This window comes from Rhinolophus sinicus, linkage group LG05 (assembly GCF_036562045.2).
Source record: "Rhinolophus sinicus isolate RSC01 linkage group LG05, ASM3656204v1, whole genome shotgun sequence".
In the NCBI taxonomy this organism is placed as follows: Eukaryota; Metazoa; Chordata; class Mammalia; order Chiroptera; family Rhinolophidae; genus Rhinolophus; species Rhinolophus sinicus.
In genome coordinates this window covers 123,711,412-123,736,526 of record NC_133755.1, presented here as the reverse complement: position 1 = coordinate 123,736,526, position 25,115 = coordinate 123,711,412, and the positions used below count along the sequence as shown (strand labels likewise).

Below are 25,115 nucleotides of genomic sequence, written 5' to 3'. Positions count from 1 at the left end.
AACCTGGACCCGATCTGTCTGGTGACTTTACGGGGCATCTTTATGATCCCAGAAACAGGTCTAATTGTTTTCTGGAAAATGAGTGGTCTTGTGCTGAAAACAGGACAACAATCACAGCTGTCTCCTGTCCTTACCTGAGCTTTGCTTGGCTGAACATTGTGTGTGTTCATCAGTGGGTCTTCACAGCCCGCTCTGTGAAGGTGAGTGAGGGAGCCACTTGAACGGCCCTATAGGGAGAAGCAAAAAGCTGGTGCTACTGCTGTCTCCACCCCACCCATTCTGTGGCAGCCAAGGTGCCTGGCTGAAGAGCTCCTGGACGCACCAAGCCCAGGCAGAGGAGCTGTGTGTTTTGACACACTTTGCTAATGACGTCAGGTAGCATGCTATTTAACCCCTCTGATGGCAGCTGTAAAAGGAGAGAAGGACAAATGGATGTTTAGTGACTGCCTCTGCTACACCTGGCAATGGCTTATTTAATCCTCCCCAAAGTTATGATGTTATTTTCCGGAGGAGGAAACTGAGGTTCACAGAGAGAGAAGATCAATTAAGAAGAAAGGACAAGAATATGAAGAGAAAGGAAAGCACTCCCACCCTAAACAACAACAACAACAAAACAAACAAACAAACAAAAAACACGGCAAAAACAAAAGCCCAAAACCCAGCTCTGAGGTCCAGGCAACTCACATCAGCAAACATACTAGCAAAAGTACTGTGTTTTCTAGTAGCACTGACCGAGTCTGGAGGCTGGCAAACAGTCATGTGGCAGCATCTTAAGATATCCTTTGTCCAGTGGATTCTCACTCTAAAAGGGAACCAATGGCAGGCATAGTCCACATAGTTTGCTGTCACCAGTCTTGCTTTTGTCCTTACACCTCTCCAGGGGATTTCTGTCTTGTCCCTCCTTCACCACAAGGTCCCTGGCTCCCTGACATCAATCCCCAGTGGATTTACTTGCCAGAGATACAACTTTTAAGCACTCTGCACTGCCGTCTCCAAAGCCAGGACAATAACCCCAAGCCTCACAGCTAGAGAGCTTCACGTTCACTTGTTCATGGTTTGGCCAACCCCTCCATAAATGCTGAGATGAAACCTGGCTTCTCTTTCTGTTCTTTTTCATTTTTTTTAATTTTTTTAACTTAAGCAAGAATTTTCTTGCCTACTAGAAAGCTGATATTTTCTTTACGATAAAAAACCTACAAAAATTAGCAACTTGGATGCACTGGGGAAAAAACGAAACTGCATATGTCCCTGCCTCTCTTTTTATCTCGCCAAACAGTGCAGTGTTCCTGGGACACAGACGCCAGCTCTGTATAAGCAATCGTCATATAGCGCTTGGCATTCCTCATCTATCACACTGTCCTCTATGCATGGACGGGGTTTTGAGTAATCACATTTGGAGGGCTGTATACATTCCTGCTGTCCAAATTAATTTCACGACACATAGGTTACAACGGATTTTTAATATGCCATCCAGGTTAATGTCAGGATGAGGACCTAAGGAAGGAGTTGCTGTCGCCTGACGCCTGGGAATGTGGTGCCATATTCCCCTGGGTCTCTCTCCCTGAGCAATTCCACCTCAGCCTTAGAGACACACTTTTCTACCCAAACCTTCCTCGAGTCAAGGCTGTCAGTCATTCTCAACCTAGCAGTGGTTTTATAAAATGCACAGAGTCATTACAGAAAGACCCCTGTGAATTTTCATGTAATCTTACCCTAGGACTGGAACCCAGGCTCCCACTTGAAAGGTTCCCTACCTGACTGAAATCTGGCAAACACAATAGAACAAAACTGCTTGGAGGGAGAGAAGGAAGCAGGGGGTGGAGGTAGGAAAGGGGAGGTTCAGACTAGCACAGCCCTGATCTTGAAGGTTATTATAAAGCCTTCAGCACTGTTGAAACAATTAGATCACTTGATTGGCCTTAACATTCCAAATCCCATACATGAGCCTGGTGGGTGCCTCACGCTGTTAAGCAATGCATTATATTGTTCCAACAGCAACATCTGGCTGGAGGAGAACAGACCAATTTTAATTGAGCTCTGAGAAATTATACCTATTCCAGTCCTTGTGACAACCTCTATAATGGATATGTAGAAATGTGGCTTTTTGTCACTAACATTTTATTTTGAAAAATTACTTTTGCTTTAGGTATATAACATGAATAACATTTTTAAACTCTGCTCAGTTTCAAAAGTTGTTTTCTTCCTCAAAACTTGGAAGTAGATATTTTCAAACGGTAAATTTCATTCAAAATAGTTTTTTTTTTCAAACACCATCTTTTACAGGTTGCAAATACTAATACTTCTGAGATGCAAATATTCACACAGCATTGAGTACCATGCTATCCACCACTATAACACTAAGAAAATAGAACATATGGTCTCTAATTCTTTATAATTCTCCTGAGTTACAAAACCAAATAGGCAAGTAAGCCTGTATATCAATCACTGAACCCATAAAACTTAAAGGATATATGTCAAGTTCATAATTAATTGTCACCTATATCCCAAGAGAGATAGTTGAGACAGGTAAAGAGAGATATACAGAAAAGAGGGAGGGGGAAAGAAAGCAAGGAGAGAGAAAAAATCAAGAAAAACAGTCAAGCATAGGGGTGCTAGAGTGGGGCTGCCACTGGGGAAAACGAGGACTTCCTGAGAGGGAAGCACCTGCCTCTATTACATCTCCAGGTGAGCAGAGGTAGCAAGATGGGACCAAAGATGGTGGATTATGTAACAATAATCAACCTTAAAATGTCACTATGTTCTAGGCACTCTAAATGTATTAACTACTTTAATCCTCATCCACCAGCAACCTGATGACACTTAGACTCATTTTCAGATGAGGAAATTAAGATATAAGAAGGCTAAGTAACTTGCCCAAAGTTGTGCAGCCAGAAAATGTCCGAGTCAGAATTAGAACCCTGGGGACAGGCTTCAAGAATCTGCGCACTTTAGCAGCCCGCTGTATTCCACTGTAAACACACTAGAACTGACCCTGCGTTAATGTTACTGCATCACACCAGTCACCTGGTAGGCTCTGCCTTTATCTTGGAGACATTCCTTTGACTCTTAAGTGGGGGCCAATTTTCAGCTTCTTGAGAGTGGACTTGATTTTTTGGAACAATGGAACATCAGAGCCGTGCACAGTGAACAGGTGAGCTCTAGAAAATATTGTTCGGTTTTTTTTTTAAATGAAAAACAATGGAGGATGGTGAAGTAATGGAACTAGTTTCTTATGTGGCTCAGGAACTGCTTTGATAGTACCCAAAGAGGAGTTCCACATATGTTATAGGCAATTGTGTACTATTAAAATTGGCATGCAAGGATCCTTTGGATCTTTCTGAGAAGTTTGCTTGTTTTGATCACTTTCCAGTCAATTCCAAACTCTGCTATTTCTCACCATGTCTAAGGAACCTTTCCATATAACTACAATATTTATCTTTGGTGTAGTCTTTTGTAACCTCAGCTTTCCCACAAAGGCATCTGTAGTGTTCTAGTCTTTTCTGATAAGCAGAAAAAGTAATAGGTATAATGACTTTGGTAGAGGTGAAATAGGAATCAAGATCTCTTAAACTCTGATATCTAATGAGAGGCATACCAGAAAGAGGTAAAATGGCTTCAGTGACCCGACTCCACAGGGTGTAGTGCTTTGAGAATTCCCAAAATCCTAGGGGAGTACTGCTGGCTCCAGAACTTGAATTTATGAGTTCATGCAGAGTTAATTAATTAGGATGAGGGAAACTGACTCACACTAACTTTACACATGAGAGACTGGTGTATAAACCAGAGTAGACATTTATTTGCCATGAGGGAATTGTCCTTCCCATAACCATACCACCTAGTGTTCCCTAGTGCAGTGTGTTAAAACTGATTTCTCTTTTTCTGGATTGCAAGAAGGCCCTCGATTATTTGTCGCCACACATCACTTCAAACAGTGGACATTACAATAGAGTAGGTTACTAATCCTACATTAGGTTGTTTGCATTTCCATTTCTTTGCATTACCTTGTATGTTGGGTCATCTTAAATCAACTGGATATTTCCCAGCCCATGTTCACTGACCTCTTGATTTGCAACCATATAGAGTTTCTCAGTTGGTGGTGTATATTTTTTACTTGGTGTGTTAGAATTCAATTATACAGTACTAGGTTTAAATGAAATAAAAGCAAAATGTTTCACTCTTCCCTGCTCACTAATAACAATAACAAAAACAGTTGATGTTTGTTACCCAGGCTCTGCTATAAATGCTTTGCGGGTATTAACTCATTTAACCCTGACAACTGCCCTGGGAGGCAGCTTCCATTATTATCTATATCTCACAGATGAGGAAACTGCCCTGAGAAATAACTTTCTCAGGTTCAGAGGGTTAGCTAAAGGCAGCGCTAAGATGCAAACACAGTTTGATGCCCACACTCTTAACCACAACACTAAATTACCCTCTTAGCCTCTTTGCTATTTGGGTGTTATGACTATTAAAAAAAAGAAAAAGAAAAAGAAAAAGGAAGCAGCTGTTTTTCTCACTTGTTCTGACTCTAGCTAACTGTTCTTAACTTTTTTGCATTTTATCCATGCAGAACAAAACTATATTTGTAATTAAACTCCAGATAAATAAGTACCTGTTTTTAGCAGGGCCACTTTCAGAAGATTTAGCTGAAGCTGGTGAAATATTTAAATGCAGTGATGTCCTGATGGAATGTAAAGACCCTTTCCTGTGTTATCAGCACCCCTGGGTATCCATAGGATCATTCTATTCTGCATTTTCCTAGTTGTTTCCTTACAGACCCTCCCACCCACACCCCCAGTTTCTGGGGCCCCCAGCTGAGGACAGCAACACCTGGGCATAAGAACAGGAAGCATGATGGCTGCAGGCAGGACAAGCTGCTGGATAGGAAAAAAAATAACAGAAATGTTGGACAGCCGCCATTACTGTCCAAGTCTGACTGTGCTATCTTAGGCAGCTCATTTCACTGTGCTGCCTGTGTTTCCCTCTCTGAAATGGCACTACTACCGTGTTTCCCTGAAAATAAGACCTAGCCGGGCCATCAGCTTTACTGGATCTTTTGGAGCAAAAATTAATGTAAGACCTGGTCTTATTTTACTATAATATAAGATCGGGTCTTATATAACATAATATAAGACCGGATCTTATATTAATTTTTGTTCCAAAAGATGTAGTAGAGCTGATGGTCCGGCTAGGTCTTATTTTTGGGGAAACACGGTAGTACTTGCCTCTGCTCACCTTATGAGGGGAGTTTTGAGACTAAAACGCAATGTTTAGAAAATTACTTTGCCCTCTGCAGAATGTATAATCCAGATGGGTTCCAAATTTGTTACATGTTTTCTGCTGCTGTATACCTTCATGAGACTATTTTTAAGCTAACTTCTTTTAGCCTATTTATGGCAGCAGATAAATTTTGACTGTTTGACCTTTGCACAGCCTTAAAAAACATTATGAAACAAAGCATATGGACTGAGCTGGTTGTAGCTGAGGTGCAGTGAAAAGCACTTGGGGGTGAAGTCATGATGCTTGTGTTCGAGTCCCGAGTGCAGGCCTTGCCATTTGAGTTGGGTGGAATTGAATAAGTCACTTATCCTCTGGGCCTCAGTTTCTTCATCTGAAAAATAGGAGTTCCGTTTTGGAGTTGTGGTGATTACACAGGGGAATGAATCTGAAAGGGGTGTCATGGTCACACACATCTAACTCCCAGTCAACTGTTTTCGAGTTGGACAAGATCTCACACGATCATCTGGCTCCACGCTTCCATTTTATAGGTCTGAAAACTAAGGTTCAGGGAGGCCAAACGACCTTTCCAAGACCTGGTCTCCTGATTCCTGTTCTCACATCCTCTCTTTCCCGTTTTCTGAGTGGCTTCTTATAGCAGAGAATGCAGCCCACCTCGGTGGACAAGCAGTTCCTGAGAGGATGTGAGGAGAGCAGGCACCATTTGAGGACGCTATCCAGCTTGCATCTCAGATGCATTCTCTATGTAAAGGAGAAAAGTCTATGTTCAGATGTCAGCTAGAACTTGGAAAAAAATAGATTCAGCCAATAAAGTAATCCACACACACCCCAGTGAATAAATACAGTCATCCATATCGGAACCAGGTAGGGACAAAACAACAGGTGCTTTGAAAGTATCACAAAATGTATTTGTACCGGGGCAATGCAAAAGCCATTTCCAAGCCAACAGGAAGGACATTTATTATTTCCATTTAACATTTAATAAATAAAGAGTGCTGCATAGCAGGCTCTCATAATCTAAGCCCCTTTTGGCTGTGTACACAAGCTGTTCAGCAACCTGCAATTTCTTCCTCTTACTTACAAAGATTCTCATTGAACTACAAGAGCTAAGTAAACATCAGGAGAGATCTCAGAGGAAACCTGTTGAGTCTCTCCAGGCTCTCCCTGGTAGAAGAGATCAGATACCTGACCTTTAGTGCATCCTAAAATATGCCAGCAGAAGGAATCGAGCCCTTAACTGTCCGTACTACTGGTAGACAGAGACAAGCAGAAAAGCTTCAGAGTTGGAAGAATCACGAATGTGGTTTAGATGCCTGGGGATCTTGTTAACATGCAGGGTCCACTTTAGTTAGTCCGTGGATGCTAAGATGTTTGCATTTCTAACAAGCTCCCTCCCAGGCGATGCTGATGCCAGTGTGAGCCCACAGTGAGAGTAACCACTCCAGTGTTTATGCAGCATCCATACTAGGCCATTACCGATAAAGCAAAGAAAGCCTTGGAAAGCTTCTTGGGAGTAGCATTGAGCAAAGTTGATAATCTCCCCCCCCACCCCACCCCCTCAGTAGAGCAGTAACAAGTGCTACCTCTCTTACCAAAAAAGAGATATCTGAAAAATCCTAATTACAATTAAGAATTTGCAATTTAATATGCCACTTTTTTCCAAAGGTATTTGCCTTTGACTAAGGGCTGGAAGGAAAAGAGAATGCTTCACACAGTAGTGCTCTAATAGTGCCATTTCAGGCCAGAGAGGCAGGCAGGTGGGAAACCTATTTGGGCCATTGCGTTCTTTCTAGCATCCCACAGTCACTTTAAAATATGCTGACTTCAGAATACATGTCTTTTTTTTTTCCACTTCCAAAATTAAGAATACATGTCTTTTGAGTGCTGTACTTGCAATAGCCAAAACCAAATATTTCACATTATTTTATAAACATTTTAGCTAATTTCCAAGAGTAGACTTTAAATAAGAGTGAGATCATCATAGCTTAAGCGACTTTGCATTTCCCATAGTACTTAGCACAATGCCTTGCTCAAAGTAAGCCCCTAACAAATACTGAGTAGATACATATTTGTATCTATAAGTGGTACGATGAAAAACTACATCTATTTATTGTTTCTCATAGGCAAAATTGCAGAATAAACTGGATAATTTATTATTTTGCCCTCATACAATTGATTAATTTCTTATAATTAAGTTCAGCCTTATACTTTGCCCACTAGGTCTTTGGACTCAGCTTGTTGTATGTGGAGAATTTCTGGTGTTAGGGGACTCATATTTGCAATCACTGTGTCACCCAGGTAGGATCATAAAAATTTCAGCACTCTAAATAAGGTGTTCGCAAGACAGTTGATCCAGTGTGACAGCAGATCAACAAATATAAAGATGTACTGACTGTAAAGGACGGTACAATCACTGAATAATCAATATGGAGTTATTTTGATTATGCACAAATTTATATCAATTTTTATTTTCTCACCGAATATTTGTTATACATTAAACTCAAAACACCACTTTTTTTCCAATTGGAGAAATAACTTCAATTTTAAGAGGACAGATAAAAAAACAATTTTAAACCACAATGAGTTAGGTTGAAATCAATAGAAGCTAACTCCATAGTTTTAAAAATATAACTGTCTCATATACAGCTCAGTTACAAAGATCTGTACATATTTTTTTTCTAATCAGCTTCATTGAGGTGTGATCTAAAGTGCGCAGCTTAATGAGTTTTGACACACATCATTGCCGCTATAGCCAAGACATAGAACATTTGTATCATTCCCCAAATTCCCTCATTCCCTTTTATTTTATGGTCAGTGCCCACCCCACTCCTATGCCCCTGCCCCCCAACAACTACAGATCTGCTTTCTGTCACTGTGGTTTTGCCTTTTCTAGATTTTTACATAAGTGGAATGACAGAGTATGTGGTCTTTTTGTCCAGCTTCTTTCACTTAGCAGGTAGCTTTTGAGATTCATCCATGCTACTGCGTCTAGCACTAGTTCATTCCTTTTTATTGCTGAATAATATTCCATTGCATGAATATATTACAATTAGTTTATCCATTTAGCAGTTGATAAACAACTGGGTTGTTTCTAGTTTGGGACTATTGTGAACAAAACTTCTATGAACACCCATGTACAGGTCTTTGTGTGGTTATAGCTTTCCTTTCTCATGGGTAAATACCTAGAAGTGGGATTGATGAATCATATAGTAAATGTATATTTAACTTTATGACAAATTGCCAAACTGTTTTTCTGAAAGTGCCATTTTGCATTTCCAGTTGAGAGTTCCAGTTACATTTTCACCAATACTTGGTATTGTCAGTTCTTTTCATTTTCGCCGTTCTAGTGTGTGTGTGGTGGTATCTCATGTTAATTTGCATTTCCCTAATGACTGATGATGTGCAGGATCTTTTGGGGCCTATTGGCCATTTGTGTACCTTTTTTCATTTACAATTTCTCACAATGATTTTAAAATAAAGGTGGCCCCCCTTTAAAGACTGGTGAAATAAAGCCAAGAAAATAAATTTATGCCACAGAGCTCCTGAAACAATGTCCTCAAGGAAGAAATGAGGGCTTTTATTAAACGGCGTTAGGAAAACTGGTATGTGGAATTTCCACAAGTTTTTACATTTGATAGTCTAGCTAGCGAGAGAAGATTTTTTTTAACACAACAATTTTCAAATGACAAAGGAAAATTAAAACCTAAATTAAATGAGGGGAAAGACAATCCTTTAAAATGTTAATTCAAAGAACAAAATAAACAAACAAAACAGAAACCAATGCATACTTACAGAGAACATTTTGATGGTTGCTAGATTGAAAGGGGGTTGGGGATGTGGGTAAAAGAAGGGGAAGGGATTAAGAAGTACAAATGGAAAAGACACAAACACAATCAGAAATGAAAGAGAAATTACCCTGGATACCACAGAAATACAAAGGATTATCCAAGAATACTACATATGAAGGACTATACACTACCAAATTCAATAACCTAGAGGAAATGGACATGTTCTTAGAAACATATGCCCTCCCTAGACTGAATAGCAAAGAACTGGAAAATCTAGACTGATCAACAGTAAGTAAATTGAATCAGTCATCCAAAGCCTTCCCAAAAGCAAAAGTCCAGGACCAGATCGCTTCACTGGTGAATTCTGTTGAACATTCAAAGAAGATCTAACACCTATCTTCCTTAAACTCTTCCAAGAAATTGAAGAAGAGGCAATACTTCATAACTCATTTTATAAGGCCAACATTACCCTGATACCAAAACCTGGCAAGGGTAACACAAAAAAAGAAAATTACAGACCAGTATCTCTGATGAATACAGATGCAAAAATCCTAAACAAAAATCTAGCAAATTGAATACAACAATGCATTAAAAAGATTATACATCACGACCAAGTGGGGTTCATCCCAGGGGCACAAGGATGGTTCAACATACACAAATCAATTAATGTGATACATCACATAAACAAAATAAAGGATAAAAATCATATGATTATATCAACAGATGCAGAAAAAGCACTTCACAAGATACAACACCCATTTATGATTAAAACACTTAATAAAATAGATATAGAAGGAAAATACCTTAACATAATAAAGGCCATATATGACAAACCCTCAGCTAATCTCATAATTAACGGTGAAAAACTGAAGCCCTTTGCTCTACATTCAGGAACACGACAGGGCTGTCCCCTATCACCTCTGCTTTTCAACATAGTGTTGGAAGTCCTTGCCAGAGCAATCAGGCAGGAGAAAGAAATATTAATAAAAGGCATCCGTATTGGGAATTAAGAAGTTAAACTGTCACTTTTTTCAGATGACATGATTCTTTATATACAAAATCCTAAAAACTCCACCAAAAATCTATTAGAAACAAGACATGAATACAGTAAAGTTTCTGGCTACAAAATCAATATACAAAAATCCACTGCATTCCTATATACTAACAATGAAATTTCTGAAAAAGAAATGAAAAAACAATTCCTTTTACAATTGCAACAACAACAAAAAAAGATACCTAGGAATAAACTTAACAAAGGATGTGAAAGACCTATATACTGAAAACTATAAGACATTTTTAAAAGAAATTGAAGAAGACAAAAGAAATGGAAAGACATTCCGTGTTCACAGATTGGAAGAATCAACATAGTTAAAATGACCATATTACCCAAAGCAATATACAGATTTCATGCAATCCCCATCAAAATCCCAATGGCATGTTTTAAAGAAATAGAACAAAAAATCATCAGATTTGTATGGAACCCCAAAAGACCCCAAATAGCCAAAGCAATCCTAAGGAAAAAAAGCAATGCTGGAGGTATCACATTCCCTGACTTTAGCTTGTACTACAGGGCTACAATAATCAAAACAGCATGGCATTGGCAGAAAAACAGACACGTAGACCAATGGAATAGAATTGAGAACCCAGAAACAAACCCACATAAATATGAACAGATAAGTTTTGACAAAGGAGCCAAAAACATACAATGGAGAAAAGACAGCCTCTTCAATAAATGGTGCTGGGAGAATTGGACAGCCACATACAAAAGAATGAAACTAGACTGCTGTCACCATAAACCAACATTAACTCAAAAATGGATCAAAGACCTAAACATAAGACCTGAAACAATAAACTGCATAGAAGAAAGCTTGTACTAAACTTAACGGACCTTGGGTTCAAAGAGGATTTTATGAATTTGATCTCAAAGGCAAAAGAAGTAAAAGCTAAATTAAACGAATAGGACTATATCAAACTCAAAAGCTTCTGCACTGCAAAAGAAACCATTAACAAAACACAGAGATAGCCAACCAAATAGGAGGAAATGTTTGCAAACAACACCTCTGATAAGGGGCTAATATCCAAAATATATAAGGAACCCATACAACTCAAGAAAAAGACAAACAATCCAATTAAAAAATGAGCAGAGGACATGAACAGAAACTTCTCCCAAGAAGACATACAAATGGCCAACAGATATATGAAAAAATGCTCAACTTCACTAGCTATTAGGAAAATGCAAATCAAAACCACAATAAGATATCTATCACCTAACACCTGTTAGAATGGCTATCATCAACGGGACAAATAATAACAAGTATTGCAGAGGCTGTGGAGAAAAAGGAACACTCATACATTACTGGTGGGAATGTAAATTGGTACAACCTCTATGGCAAACAGTATGGAGATTCCTCAAAAAAATTAAGAATAGAATTACCATACAACCCATCAATCCTTCTCCTGGGTATCTACTCAAAAAATCGGAAGACATTTATCCGTAAAGATATATGTACTCTGATGTTCATTGCAGAATTATTTATGGTGGCCAAGACATGGAAACAACCAAAGTGTCTTTCGATAGATGACTGAATAAAGAAGATGTGGTGCGTATATACAATGGACTATTATTCAGCCATAAGAAAAGATGAACTACTGCCATTTGTGACAACATGGATGGATCTTGAGATTACTATGCTAAGTGAAATAAGTCAGGCAGAAAAAGTCGAGAACCATATGACTTCACTCATATGTGGGATATAAAACTGAAGGCAACAAAGGAACAAGACAAACAAATAAAGAAACAAAAACTCAGAGACACAGACAACAGTTTAGTGGTTACCAGAGGGTAAAGCGGAAGGAGGGTGGGAGATGAGGGTAAGAGGAGGTCAAATATACAGTGTTGGAAGGAGAACGGACTCTGGGTGGTGAGCACACAATGTGATATATAGGTGACATATTATAGAATTATACACTTGAAACCTATGTAATTTTACTAACCATTGTCACCCCAATAAATTTAATTTTAAAAAAAAGAAGTACAAATTGGTAGTAACAAAATACTCATGGGGATGTAAAGTATAGGATAGGAAATATAGTCAATAATATTGTAATAACTATGCATGGTGTCAGATGGGTATTAGATTTATCCGGGTGATCACTTCATTAGTTATATAAATGTCTAATCACTATGTTGTTCACCTGAAACAAATATAATATTTTATGTCAACACTAATTGAAAAAAAATTTTTTAATTAAAATAAAAAGTTAATTCATAATAAAAAAAAATCCCAACTTTGAGTCAGACTTTTGACATAAAACGAAGATAGTATGGTGGTTTAGAGTGTTGGCTCAAAAATTAGACATTCTGGATTCAAATCCTGGCTCTGCCACATATGTGTCAGTAAGCCAGGTTATTGTGCTCTCTGAGTCTAATGCCTTCATGAATAAAATGAAAATAATTAGCTACTACAAAGGTTTGTTGAGATAACGCATGTAACATGTTTAGAATGGTTTCTGGCATGTATTAAATGCTCAATAATTATTAGTCATTGGTATTGTTATACCAATGGTATTATTATACCAATACTTAAAAGCATGAGATTGCAATAGGTACACATAAAATCCTGTAAGATAAAAAAAACAGGCAATTTGCTCTATAAATAGACCTTGTACAAGATTGACACCTGGGATCAATCCAGGTCACCACTGGTTGTAACGAAGTCTGTTTTCCACCTCAAAACATGTTTGACCTGTTTCTCAAAAACTCATAGACACAGACAATAGTTTAGTGGTTACCAGAGGGTAAAGGGGAAAAGGGGATCCTAGAAGAAGGTAAAGGGGGTCAAATATATAGTGATGGAAGGAGAACTGACTCTGGGTGGGAACACATAATGTGATATAGAGATGATGTATTACAGAATTGTACACCTGAAACCTGTGTAACTTTACTAACCATTGTCACCTGAATATATTTTAATTTTAAAAAAGGCAATAAAAACAAAAAAGAACCTGTTTCTGCAAAATCATCCCTGGTAATATACTATGCGACTTGTCCTCCTCTGTTCTAAAAGGAAGACTTCACCTCTTCCAAGAAAGAAGGGCTGAGAGTGTGGTTTTATGAAAACAAACCCATACTTTGATACTCTTCAACCCAAATAATTGGCTAGTGGCTCCTAAGAAGTTTCTTTAAGACATTCTGGATATGAGGCCATTCACTCGCTAGAAGAGCAGCTTCTAACCTGTAGCTATATGAAGGAAAGAAGGAAGGAAGGGAGGAAGGAAGGAAGGAAGGAAGGAAGGAAGGAAGGAAGGAAGGAAGGAAGGAAGGAAGGAAGGAAATCATGATTTTTTTTAAAAAAGCACAAATAATTTGATATTGTATTTCAATTACTATTTTAGTAATCACTTCAGTATCTACCTACTTCTGAAAATTAGTACACATATATGTGGGACAGTTATTCGTTAAATCAACCAGAACTGCTTGGTGACAACCCTTGCAGTCACTCCAAGTGCCACCAAGGTCTGGGGCTCACAGATGAGGAATCTCCATGAAAGAACACACATGCAGATTTTCTCAACCGTGGCTCTCTGGAGAGGGTGCTCCCATGTTGTATTCAAGGACATGCTCTTGTACGAAGATCCTAGCAATTCCCCTAGGATCATGTAGCGATCATGTAGAATGTATGACCCAGAAGAAAAGGCCTCCAAGCCCAGGAGGGATTGTCCAATTTCTCCAAATATGTAAACGTTGTCTGTGTTTTTGACTGTGCTTTCTGGCATCTTGCTTCTGATTTTATCAGGATCCTTTCTGTAACTTGTCCTAACTGCTTTCCACGTGGATGCAGATTGGAGAGACAGTACCTACTTACTCAGCGAAGGCACTCCAAGTCCTGGGCTCTTTTCCTCTGTACGACAAATATGGGACTTTTTTTCACAGAAATCACAGGTGCATCTGTATGGGTTTGAGCCCCTTCTGAATCCCTAGGAGCAGCTATGGCTTGTGGGGTGAGATCTCACTCATTCTCCTACTCTTCATGCAATGGTAGAAAGCCAACAACATTAACAGGCACGGAGGTGAATCAGCAATGAATTATTCTTAAGCAGCAAAGAGCAACTGGAGGTTCGCCTTTTTAGTGAATTCCAAAAATCTGGAGTCATTTGAGTCCAAAGGGGAAACTTGTGAGAGTGGGGGGTGGGGAAGCAGTGAGAAAATAGAAGCAACAAAAATATGCCTTCAGTGTTCTCACTGCTCATTAGACTAGCACTGAGCCAGTACTCTTATGGCCTGAATAACTGATACTTTTTATAAGTAACTGAAGAGCTATAAAAAGCTTAACATTTAAGAAAATAACAAACAGCTGTGGAGAATGAGCCAGAAAAAAACTAAAGAAACAGCCTGTCTGGGTGGCAGGAGGTCATGCTGCTTCATGAGGAAGTGCTAAAACATCACTAACATTTGCTACATCAGTGTGTTTTCCTGGCTGGTCATACTTCTCTTCCTTTCACCTCAGCCCTCTCTTCTGTCAAAACAGAAGAACAAATGCATATCACCAGAATGCTCAGCAATATTTCCTGAAAACAGCATTTCTTTTCTATGCATCTAACCATGTGTTAGGCAGCGGTACACATGAGAGATTCCTGATCACAAGAGTGAACAAACACCCTCTGCATTCAGGCTGAGCTTCATTGCCCTAGGACCCTTGGGTTTAGTTCACGTGTGCCTGGAGGTGCCGCACAGCTGTCCTTCCCTGCAACGGAAAATGCCATCTGCAGGTACCACAGCTAGCAAAAGGCAGCAACGGTCCTCCCTGCTTCCTCTGGTAATTGTCCATAAACTCAATAATGAGGCCATTACCAGTGGGAGGCAGTATGGTTAAGTGATCAAATGTATGAGGTTGTGTTTTAAATTCCAACTCCAACATTTACGCCTGGATGACCTTGAGCAAGTTAACTCACCTCTCTGTACCCTAGTTTCCTTAATAGCAAATAGTAAATCAAACAAAGTTATCTTCCCATGGCCTTCAGCTGAGCCTTAGGCAGGCTCGTTAGACAATGTTCTAGGATGACTTTGAGAGGACACACAGACATCTTCCCTATTTCCAAGCTTTAGGTAACTCCTCTTAATGGTACGTAATGAACATTAGTTGGTACAAATAGAAAGTGAATAGGAAAATGGTAGACCAAGAGCCATCCATATCAATCATTACATTAAATGTAAGTGGATTAAACAGTTAATTAAAAGGTAGAGATGGTCAGAATGGATAAAAAAGTAAAACCCAACTATATATTACCTACAAGAGATATACTTTAAATATAAAGATTCAGAGAGGTTGAAATGAATTAGATGGGAAAAGATATGTCATGCAAACAATAAGGATAAGAAGGCTGGAGTGGCTATAATATCGATAAAGTAGACTTCAATACAAAGAGTTTGCCAGAGTAAAAGAAGAACTTCATAATTCAGCAGAAACACATAACAATCATAAATGTATATTTACCTAATAACAGAGCTTAAAATACATGAAAGAAAATAGACAATTCTATAATCATAGTTGGAGATTTTAACCCCTCCCCCCACCCCATAGCAGCTGACAGAATTGCTAAACAAAAAAATCCATAAAAATGTAGAGGGATTTAAACAATGCCATAATTAAAGCTGCTATTTCTGGCCCCCACGCCCAGCAAGGAAGCCACTCAGGTCATTGTCCCTTCAGTAGGCAGAGACAAGTGGATGGTCTCATACTGGAGGAGTCTTTCAAAGCTTAGTCTATGGCGAAGCTTCTGAATGCTGGACGGTGGCTATATCTCCCTCACACCCCCAGATTGTTTTATATGAACCAACTCTAGAATCACCAGTCTGTTCCCAGAGCCATCTGCCATCTGTTAAGCTTGATAGCCATTGCTGGATCTCTCAAAATCCTTCCCTCTGATACCTGGAGTATTGCCACAACAGATGTTTATCACATTTCATACATGTTGCCTAGGGCAAGACATCCACATGAGGAGGAAGGAGGAGGTCATGTGGAATTTCTACTTTAATTCTGCCCCTCAGGTAAACTGTAAACAAATATAGTCCTCATATATCTTTATATCTATTAGCAATTGCTCAGATACAATTGAAGATTGTATTTGAAGAAAAAATAAACGACAGAAAAATTGTCCTTTTGAAGAACGTGAAAGATCAGTTTGCTCCTTAGAAATATTTTCTCCAGCCCCTTTTCTGCCCAAGGCTGTGTAGATACATTGCAGCATTCCATTCCACGGAATGAAATATGTGTGATCAAAGGGCAAGGTTTTCTTTAAGACCCATGATTGAAACAGTCCATTCAGGAATAGGCTGGGACAACAAAAGATCATGGCGGGAATGAAGGCAAAGAAGCCATTGCTGAATAGTGAGGGCTCCTTATTTCAGAAAGCCTTCCTAACACAGCAGCAACTCCTGGACGGAAGAGCCTACTACTTTTCAAGCCCATTCACCTCTGCCCACTGGAAACGTCGGTGTCTCTCCTTAAAGAACAGCCCTAGCATTTCACCTCCCAAAGGGCAGTACTGAAGCCCAGTCAGCGGCAGAAGACTTGGCTATTGAGAACAAGATCTTCTCCCCTTCAGGATCTTGTTCACCCGGAGGCTTGCCCCAGGATATGCCCAGTTTAAAAAGGAACACAATTATGAGATTATCCCCTTCTGCAATGGAGCATCATTCTTTGCTGAGCAGAAAGAGAATCTGATTCATCCCATGATGAATCTTTTCAATGCTCTGAAGGGCAAATAGGTGACAGTCACAAGGGGAAAGCACTTCCACGAACACATTTTTTACTGGAACTTGTCCTGTTGCAAAGCTCTTCTGCCAGATTCCATTAGGAAATTGCAAGCAGATTCATATATCCAAGGGCTCCTCTCTCTCCTACTCATAAATATATAGACATCACATGGCAGGGAGGGGGAGGAGGCTGACGCTCTCGTATGGCATACCCTTGCACAGCAGACGTGTAGGCAAATGCAAATACTGAACACAGTAGCTCGTGCATATGTGCATATGAATATATATCATGTTATTACTCTCGGCAATGAGATTCCAAGTATCTACCACAGGAGAGGGGGAAGTCATCATCAATACAGCTGTACTTCAGAATGTCAACTGAAGGCAGACAATGATAAGAAGATGGGCAGGCTGTCCCTAGCAACCTGAAAGTAAGAGCCACGACCACCTAAGGATTGGTTTGGGACGGGGCCAAATTCTAGCCCTAAATTCATCACAAATTATGCTAACAGCTCCCTAGGGAAGATTCCAGTTGGCATTTTTGAGCCACACCCCCCCCCTCCTTTTTTTTTTTTTTTTTTTGACACAGACATCAGGTCTGCCCGGGAGATGACTGGAGAATAAAAAGCCCAAGCGAAAAATGAATTTGGGAAGGGCTGCTCGCACATTTAAATGCTTTCAACTTTCCTGAGAAATCCTTCAGTTTCTTTAAAATAAGCCGATATTATTATTCCACTTTGCCAGCCAAGTCCCCAATGAAGGGCAAAGTCAGTGTGCAGGAAGGTAAAGAGGACTGTAGATGAAAATGTCAGCAGACAGGTAGGAAGGCTGCAGCGTGGCAGAGACTCCCAGCTGGAACTGGGGAAAAAAAGGTCTATTTTTAAGGGAATACTCTTTAAGATTTTTTTCTTTATTCTTTCAGGAACACTCAGGTCTTGTCTTTTTGTAGACAGAGACACACACTTAATCACAAGCATATTGTATGAAAGAAAAATGTATAGACCTTCTAGACCCCAAAATATATAGCAACGGTTCCAATTTTCATTACCAGAAATAACTAGAGGAAATGAGAAGCAGGTGTGGGAAGGCTTCCCTGAGCAATGCCAGGGCTCGATTTCATTCAGTTGTGTATGGCCTGCCTCTGCCTCCCGGCCTTGCTGCTCACACACTCAGAGGTCAAGCTATTAAAATCAGCCCAATACACTCAAATTAATTTATTTTAGACCCCAGCCCTACACTGCTTGCCAACAGAACACTTCACCAACTTCTGGCCAAAGCAGCACTAAATCTCTGCAGTAGGAAGTACAGTTTCTTCTTAGATAACTCGAAATATGTGGGGCATAAGCTTTAATGATCTCAGAATTAATCAACGAGAACAACTTAGATACAAAATTGAAACTACTTTTGCGCAGGTGGTAGAAATCTAAGTTCTATATTTCTTCTGTTGGTAAACTAAATCTTAAGGAGAGAGTATGGGGTGTGTGGCTTGCTGATACTGGCAACTGTTCATATCACATAATTATTCGATGGTGTCCTTTGAGGACTGCTGCATGAAGACAAGGAAGGGTGAGGCACATCTGAGGCTCTACCTCTGGGTTTTCCTTTTTCCCTTTTCACAAATAATCCACATTTGCTTCTTTTTATCCTTTAGGCATCCCTTTTCATTTTTTGAAAATTTAGAATTGCCCACAAATTAAAAAGGTCATTAGCATCTGCTTTGAATATGTCTACCAGCAACCAATGCCCACAAAGAAAGAAAACAAATAGCGAATTCACTGGACAGGATCCATTTGCGGGCCTGATGGAGGATAGTTCTTTGTTAGTTTACAACCCAGCTCTGGGATTATCGTATATGCTAGTTTCAGTAGAGAAAGGAGGGCCAGGAAAGGGGCTGAAACCCTGGTTCTGCCACTTCCTGGTTGCTGACCTGTGACAAGTGATTTATGCTCTATAGAACTTAATTTCCTTATCTGTAAAATGAGGTATTGAACTAGATGATTCCCAAGGTCACCTTCTGCTACACAATGTTAGGGTTCTAAGTCTCTCGCTCACTTGGAAAAAGCACATCTGGCTGTGCTTGTGCGAATTTGTTATATACTTAACACTATCATGAGCTAAAAAAGACTTTAAAGTAACAAGTTACTATAACTGACACTAAGAGGGGAGCCATGATCCTAATGAATGAATCTGCTCATAATTCACCTCTTTGTATGGAATGGAGACACAGTAGCTATGGTTGACTGTTTGCTACCAGGCCCCAGTCAAAAAAAGGCCCTCCGGAGAAAGGTCAGAGCCTCAGTTTTAGTGCTTGAACCCACCTTCCTAGTGATTTCAACTCCCGGATGTCCCAAGAATGCCAACTTTCCTTACTAAGCCTGGACTCCAACCAGGAGACGGGCTGTGACTCACACATGGGTGTGCAGAGCTCCTGGATAGATAGAAGTGAGTGCCTCCTGAAGGGACGAGCTGTTACATTGGCCAGTCAGCTCCTCTCAAGGCCTGTACGCTCTTCTTTCGTGCTTGGAGTCAGAGTGAAATGTCCTCATTCGGGAAGTCTGACACCTTCCCAGCACTTAGAACTCACCCAGAACTCCATTTGATTCTGGGGTTTATGTGTCTGTTATTGTGTTCTCTAACTATGGTTACTCAAGTGTCACTCTTGCCCTTGACAGCCTATGTGCACTCTGATTTACGTGATGGACTTCTAAGTGTTGGGAACAGCACCGACATAAACAGGCACACTGCCCTCACAGGGACATGGGGCAGCGTGCACGGGCTTGCTCACGCAGGCACACGCTCCCTTTCCAAGGATTGTTGGGCAGCCTCAGAGCAAAAGTCTTGAAGTTTTAGGTACCAAATATGTCTCTAATACAACAGTTCGTTAAATTAAAATTTCATGTTTTGCAACTACTATTTATAGGGGGATGTTTGTGTGATATATGTATCCATTCATAAATGCAAATGTATTTACACAGCATTGGACCCAGATAATTCAAAAACATATTTGTGTAGTGGAATTACACCGTTTGGGGTTAGAGAGACTCTTTCATTTTAAAATAATGATTCCTTATATATATGAAACATATTCAAACTCCTCTAAAACTCTGAACTTTTCTTCTGGATTTAATAAAGAGACTAATATTGACTACCACAGAATTTTAAATGAAACCATTACTTTTAAATTATCTCTGGCTGATAGATAGGCAGAGATATGGGTTGAATTTTGTCTTCGTCCCCTGAATCTGTATGTTGAAGTCTTACACCCCCTTCCCCATACCTCTTATGTGATCATATTTGAAGACAGAGTCATTGCAGATGTAATTAGTTGAGATGAGATCATACTGCAGCAGGGTAGGCCCCGAATCCAAGAGGCTGGTGTCTTTATAAAAAGGGGAAATGTGGAGACAGATGCACGCAGAGAGAACACCATGAAGGCAAAGGCAGAGATCTGGGTGATGACACTACAAGTCAAATAGCACCAGTTTGCCAGCAAAGCCCCAGAAGCTCAGAGAGAGGAATGAAGCAGATTCTCCCTCACATCCCTCAGAAGGAACCAACCCTGCCAACACCTTAATCTTGGACTTCTAGCCTCCAGAACTGGGAGACAATAAATTGCCTGCTGTTGAAGCCACTCCGTGTGTAGTGCTTTATTATGTCAGCCCAAGGAAACTAAAACAACAACCAAATTTGGAAATTTTCTCCTCTAGGCTTTTCTCTAAATTATCAAGACCAAATTGCTTCTAAGAATTTGTATAAATCTAATTTGTTCATTCTGCTAACACACTCACTCACACACACACACACACACACGCACGCACAATTACATGACCACACCCAAACACAGAGATGTGTGTCTGAACTCGGCCGTGCTGGGAATGCCCTGGAGACCATGCTGTAACAGTAGACGTCAACAGGAGTGCTGTTTTCTTACTCTCGGTCTTGATTCAGTCAAAGACAAAGAAAAAAAGTACATTTGCGTATTCACTGGTTTAGGCCCAGTCATGATTCCTTTAAAGACGCTGCCAATAGATTTTAGTCATTCTCTGGCAAAGGTTTCTCTTCAACCGCAAACACTACATAGTTGCTGAATGAGTCACCACCTCGAGTAATCTAATTCCTTGACCAGTACATGCCTGCCGCTTATAGCACACCATGTCTTCAGTTACTTACGTATGTTGTATCACTCCATTCTCTGAAGCTTCTGGACTCCTTTCTTAAGGGTAGGGTTAAGGATTTACAGGAAAGTCTTAGAGAGGAGGAAACTTGCTTACTCAGCAGTGTGTGAACTGGCTGGTTATCAAGAACCAAAATGCTACATTTTATTAAGCTTTCTCATACCTTGAGCTAAGATGGATGTGGCATTATTACTTCAAAAAAAGCAGTGAATGTGGGCTAAAAACTCTTTTTCTCCCCTCCTGCTGGAAGCCTTTTGCTAAAGAATCCAAGGGAAAAACCAAAGGAGAGAGGCAGAATGCTGTTCCAAGAAGGACAGAGGAGCAGGCCCACCTGTGTCACCAGCCAGGCTCCCATGGGCTCTGCTTGCATCACCAGATATTCTTACTGTCTTCAGGAAGAGTATATTAAAACTACCACGGAAGAGTTCTTTCAATAAATAAAGTTTAAAGCAAATAAACCTCTGAGCTTATTTTTGCGTGATTTTTTTTAAAAGTATGCCTGAAAGATATTTTCCTTGTGAACATATTATAACCACAAGATGTTTTGTTCTTTAACCAGGAAATATTTTTTTCTCTGAGGCTGGTAATTGAAACATTTTGAATATTTGTAACATTTTCTTCTGAGGAGAATTTTTTATATTAATATTTGGCCAGTTCTTCTTGAGTTCCTTTCTCTTTCTTCTCTTTCCACTCACATAATTTTTATTCTTCTATGAGTGGGTACCGATATTATGGAAGTAGAAATTGGAGAAATGAAACCATCAACAGAGTCAAAAGGCAACCTACTGAATGAAAGAATATTTTCAAATCATATATCTGGTAAGGGGTCAATATCCAAAATACATAAAGGACTCATACAACTCAATAGCAAAAATCAAACAATCCAGTTAAAAAATGGACAAAGGACCTGAATAGACATTTTTCCAAAGAGGATATACAGGTGGCCAACAGGTGCATGGAAAGATGCTCAACATCACTAATCATCAGAAAAATGCAAATCAAAACCACAATGAAATATCACCTCACACCTGTTAGTATGGCTATTATCAAAAAGGCAAAAATAACAAGTGTTGGTGAGGATGTGGAGAAAAGGGAACCCTTGCACTTTGTTAGTGGGAATATAAATTGGTACAGCCACTAGGGAAAACAGTATAGAGATTCCTAAAAAAAACTAAGAATAGAACTACCATATGATCCAGCAATTCCACTTCTGGGTATTTTTACCTGAAGAAAATAAAAACGCTAACTGGAAAAGATACATGCACCCCAATGTTCTTTGCAGCATTATTTACCATAGCTAAGATACAGGAACAACTTAAGTATCCATCAACAGATGAATGAATAAAGAAAATGTTATACACACACACACACACACACACACACAGTGCCAAAAAAATGTGTACACATTTTAAGAAAGAAAAAAACTATTAAAATTGTAATACTCAGTATATACCAATAACAAAAGATGAATATAAGTCATATGTATGCATTTTTTTGGCACCCCAGTGTGCGTGTGGGTGCGTGTGTGTGTGTGTGTGTCTATATAATTATTATTCAGCCATAACAAAGAATAAAATCTTGCCATTTGAATAAACATGAATGGACCCTGAGAGCTTTATGCTAAGTGAAATAAGTCAGACAGAGAAAGACAAATACCATATGATCTCACTTATATGTAGAATCTAAAAAAGAAACAAAAACCCACCAAGCTCACAGATACAGAGAACAGACTGGTGGTTGCAAGAGGTGGGTAGGGGGAGGGTGGGTGGTAGGAAAATTGAGTGAAGGGGCTCAAACAGTACAACCTTCCAGTTATAAATAAGTCACGGGGATGTAATATACACCACGTCCACTACAGTTAATAACACTGTACTGATATTTGAAAGTTGCTAAGAGAATAGATCTTAAGAGTTCTCATCACAAGAAAAAAAATTTCTCTGTGTATGGTGATGGATGGTAACTAGACTTATTGTGGTGATCATTTTGCAATATATACAAATATGGAATCATTATGTTGCATACCTGAAACTAATATAATGTTATATGTCAATCATACCACAATAAAAAAATTAAAGGAATTGGAAAAATGGAAGAAAATTTTGTTAAATCCATTTGAACTGTGCTGCCGTATTCCATAACCTTAGCAAATGCAGGAGAGAGAAAGGCACATATTCAGTTTATGCTCTAAGTGGGGATACTTTCAGAACACGCTGAAGAGTGTCTGTTTAATAATATTATTCGTAACTTATATTTGCATGGCAATATACAACTCTCACGAAACTCACTTTACCCTCCAAAGAGCCCTGAGCACCAGACATATTTCTATTTAGGAAACAGAAGATGATGGATTCAGGGACACTTGGCTCAGGGCTCTTTGTTCTCCATCTCGCTAAGTCAACTTGTCCTGGACAAGAAGCTCAGCCGTCTTCTACAGAGACTTCTCTAGCTAACTTATCGTGGACTCCTCTCTGCCTAAGGACCTCAACATGAGCCACAGAACTTCTCTGAGCTTCTGTTTTCTCATCTGCAACATACGGACAATGCCACCAAACCCCACAGGGGAAAGGGAGAGTATAATTAAATGAAGCCAGTGAAAGAAGGTTAATAAACCACAAAATATGACACACGTTATACAAATCCCTTCTGTAGGAGCTTTGCTGCAGGCTGAATAAGGACCCTTATTTGACATTTGAACTTAGGCCAGTTTCTTAATATTGCTAAGGTTCGGCTTCGTTATCAGTAAAACGAGAATACTACTAGAACTTTGCCCATGAGACTACTGTTGAGGAGTAAAGGAGAGAATCCATGGCAAGCACTTAGGGCTGGTCAGTGCATGGACACAGTAAGTCCTCAGTAAATGTTGGCTATCCTCAGTAAAGCCACTCACGTTTGATCCCAGCCCTTTACTGGCACAAGTAGAAGCAGACGACTAAAGCCCAAGAGTCCAGGGACTCCATTTGATAATCCCGTCTGTCCAGGCTCTTTGCTCCGACGGCAGTTTCAACTCTGTACTCTCAAAAGACATTTCTGGGAGAATGCCACTTACCTTTGTGTTGCAAACTTAACATCCCTGGTCTATGGAAAACACTCAGCCATTGAACTTGGTTGGCTATCCCTTCAGTCCTGCTATACTAGAGTACAAGAGTTGGTTGTGGAATATTTACACCCATCCTGACATCCAGAGACCAAAACTGACCTACGCCCCATCTCAGTGTTCCTCCAAAAGAGGAGCAGGGTGACAATGCTACTTCAAAAGACATTTGGCAGTCATGGAACCAAGTTTTCTGAACACACATGAGAATAAATCATTTATGTACTAACTAGGAAAAGTCAACTCTGCTTGTCAGTGAGTAAAGGAATGTAAAACCCAGCCAAGTGTCTGGCATATAATTGGCACTTAAACTGGGATGGAAAACGAACAAGGTATCTTCCGTGTTGGATAGGTGTCTGATCATATCTTTGAAGAATGTTTTAACAGGAAAAGAAGAATAAACACCAACCCAAACTAACCTAAAATCTCACCAGTTTCTGGTTATGAACACTACTTCTTAATTTAATCAGGTAATTACATTTCTCTGTAACTTAGATCACAGATATATATATCTTTATATAGTGCCTGAGAGTCATATAGATTACACATATCAACACTCACTCAAATGGGAACTGTTTAGCGGTGCTCAGGGACGGTTATGGCATCAGAGCCAGTTCCTCAGAATTGTGTTAGAAACCCTGAGATATCTCAGTGGCTTTCAGGGAGGAGAGAAACTTAAAGTTGGGAAGGTAGATGCCGAGGGAGGCATCCTCAAGTGCTTGGCACTGTCGTGTTCCTTCCCGTTTCAGAAGTAAATTTGTTCATCATTCTCAAGCATTTTATTTTCCTCTTAATTCTTTCCTCTGGGAGGTCTTATAAGGTCTGTGATTCGGATCTTGGATTTCTACCCTATTTGCTTTTTTGTTTTTCCAGAACTTAAGCATTTGAACGTGTGATTTGTTATTGTGTGGGAACTTTATTCAATCAACGGACATTTATTAAGTGTCTGCTACCTTATAGGGCAGTGTGGGTGATATACAGCAGTGTGGGTGATACTGTAAACCTCCAATCATCTACAAACAATACTGAGCACCAACTATATACCATGCAATGAAGATGTAAATTCG

The 25,115-nt window shown here is 39.7% G+C and overlaps 1 long non-coding RNA gene across 11 annotated transcripts in view; it reads right to left on the bottom strand.

Annotated features, from left to right (window-relative positions):
- LOC109453526 (uncharacterized) overlaps positions 1-25,115 on the bottom strand; it is a 125,938-nt gene that overhangs the window by 46,222 nt on the left and 54,601 nt on the right. For 10 of the 11 annotated variants that reach the window (XR_012496672.1, XR_012496682.1, XR_012496673.1 and 7 more), the window contains one exon: positions 135-227. The exons of the other annotated variant lie outside the window; for it this stretch is intronic. This is a non-coding gene — a long non-coding RNA (uncharacterized LOC109453526). The remainder of the gene's footprint in view (positions 1-134; positions 228-25,115) is intronic. 11 annotated transcript variants of the gene reach the window in all.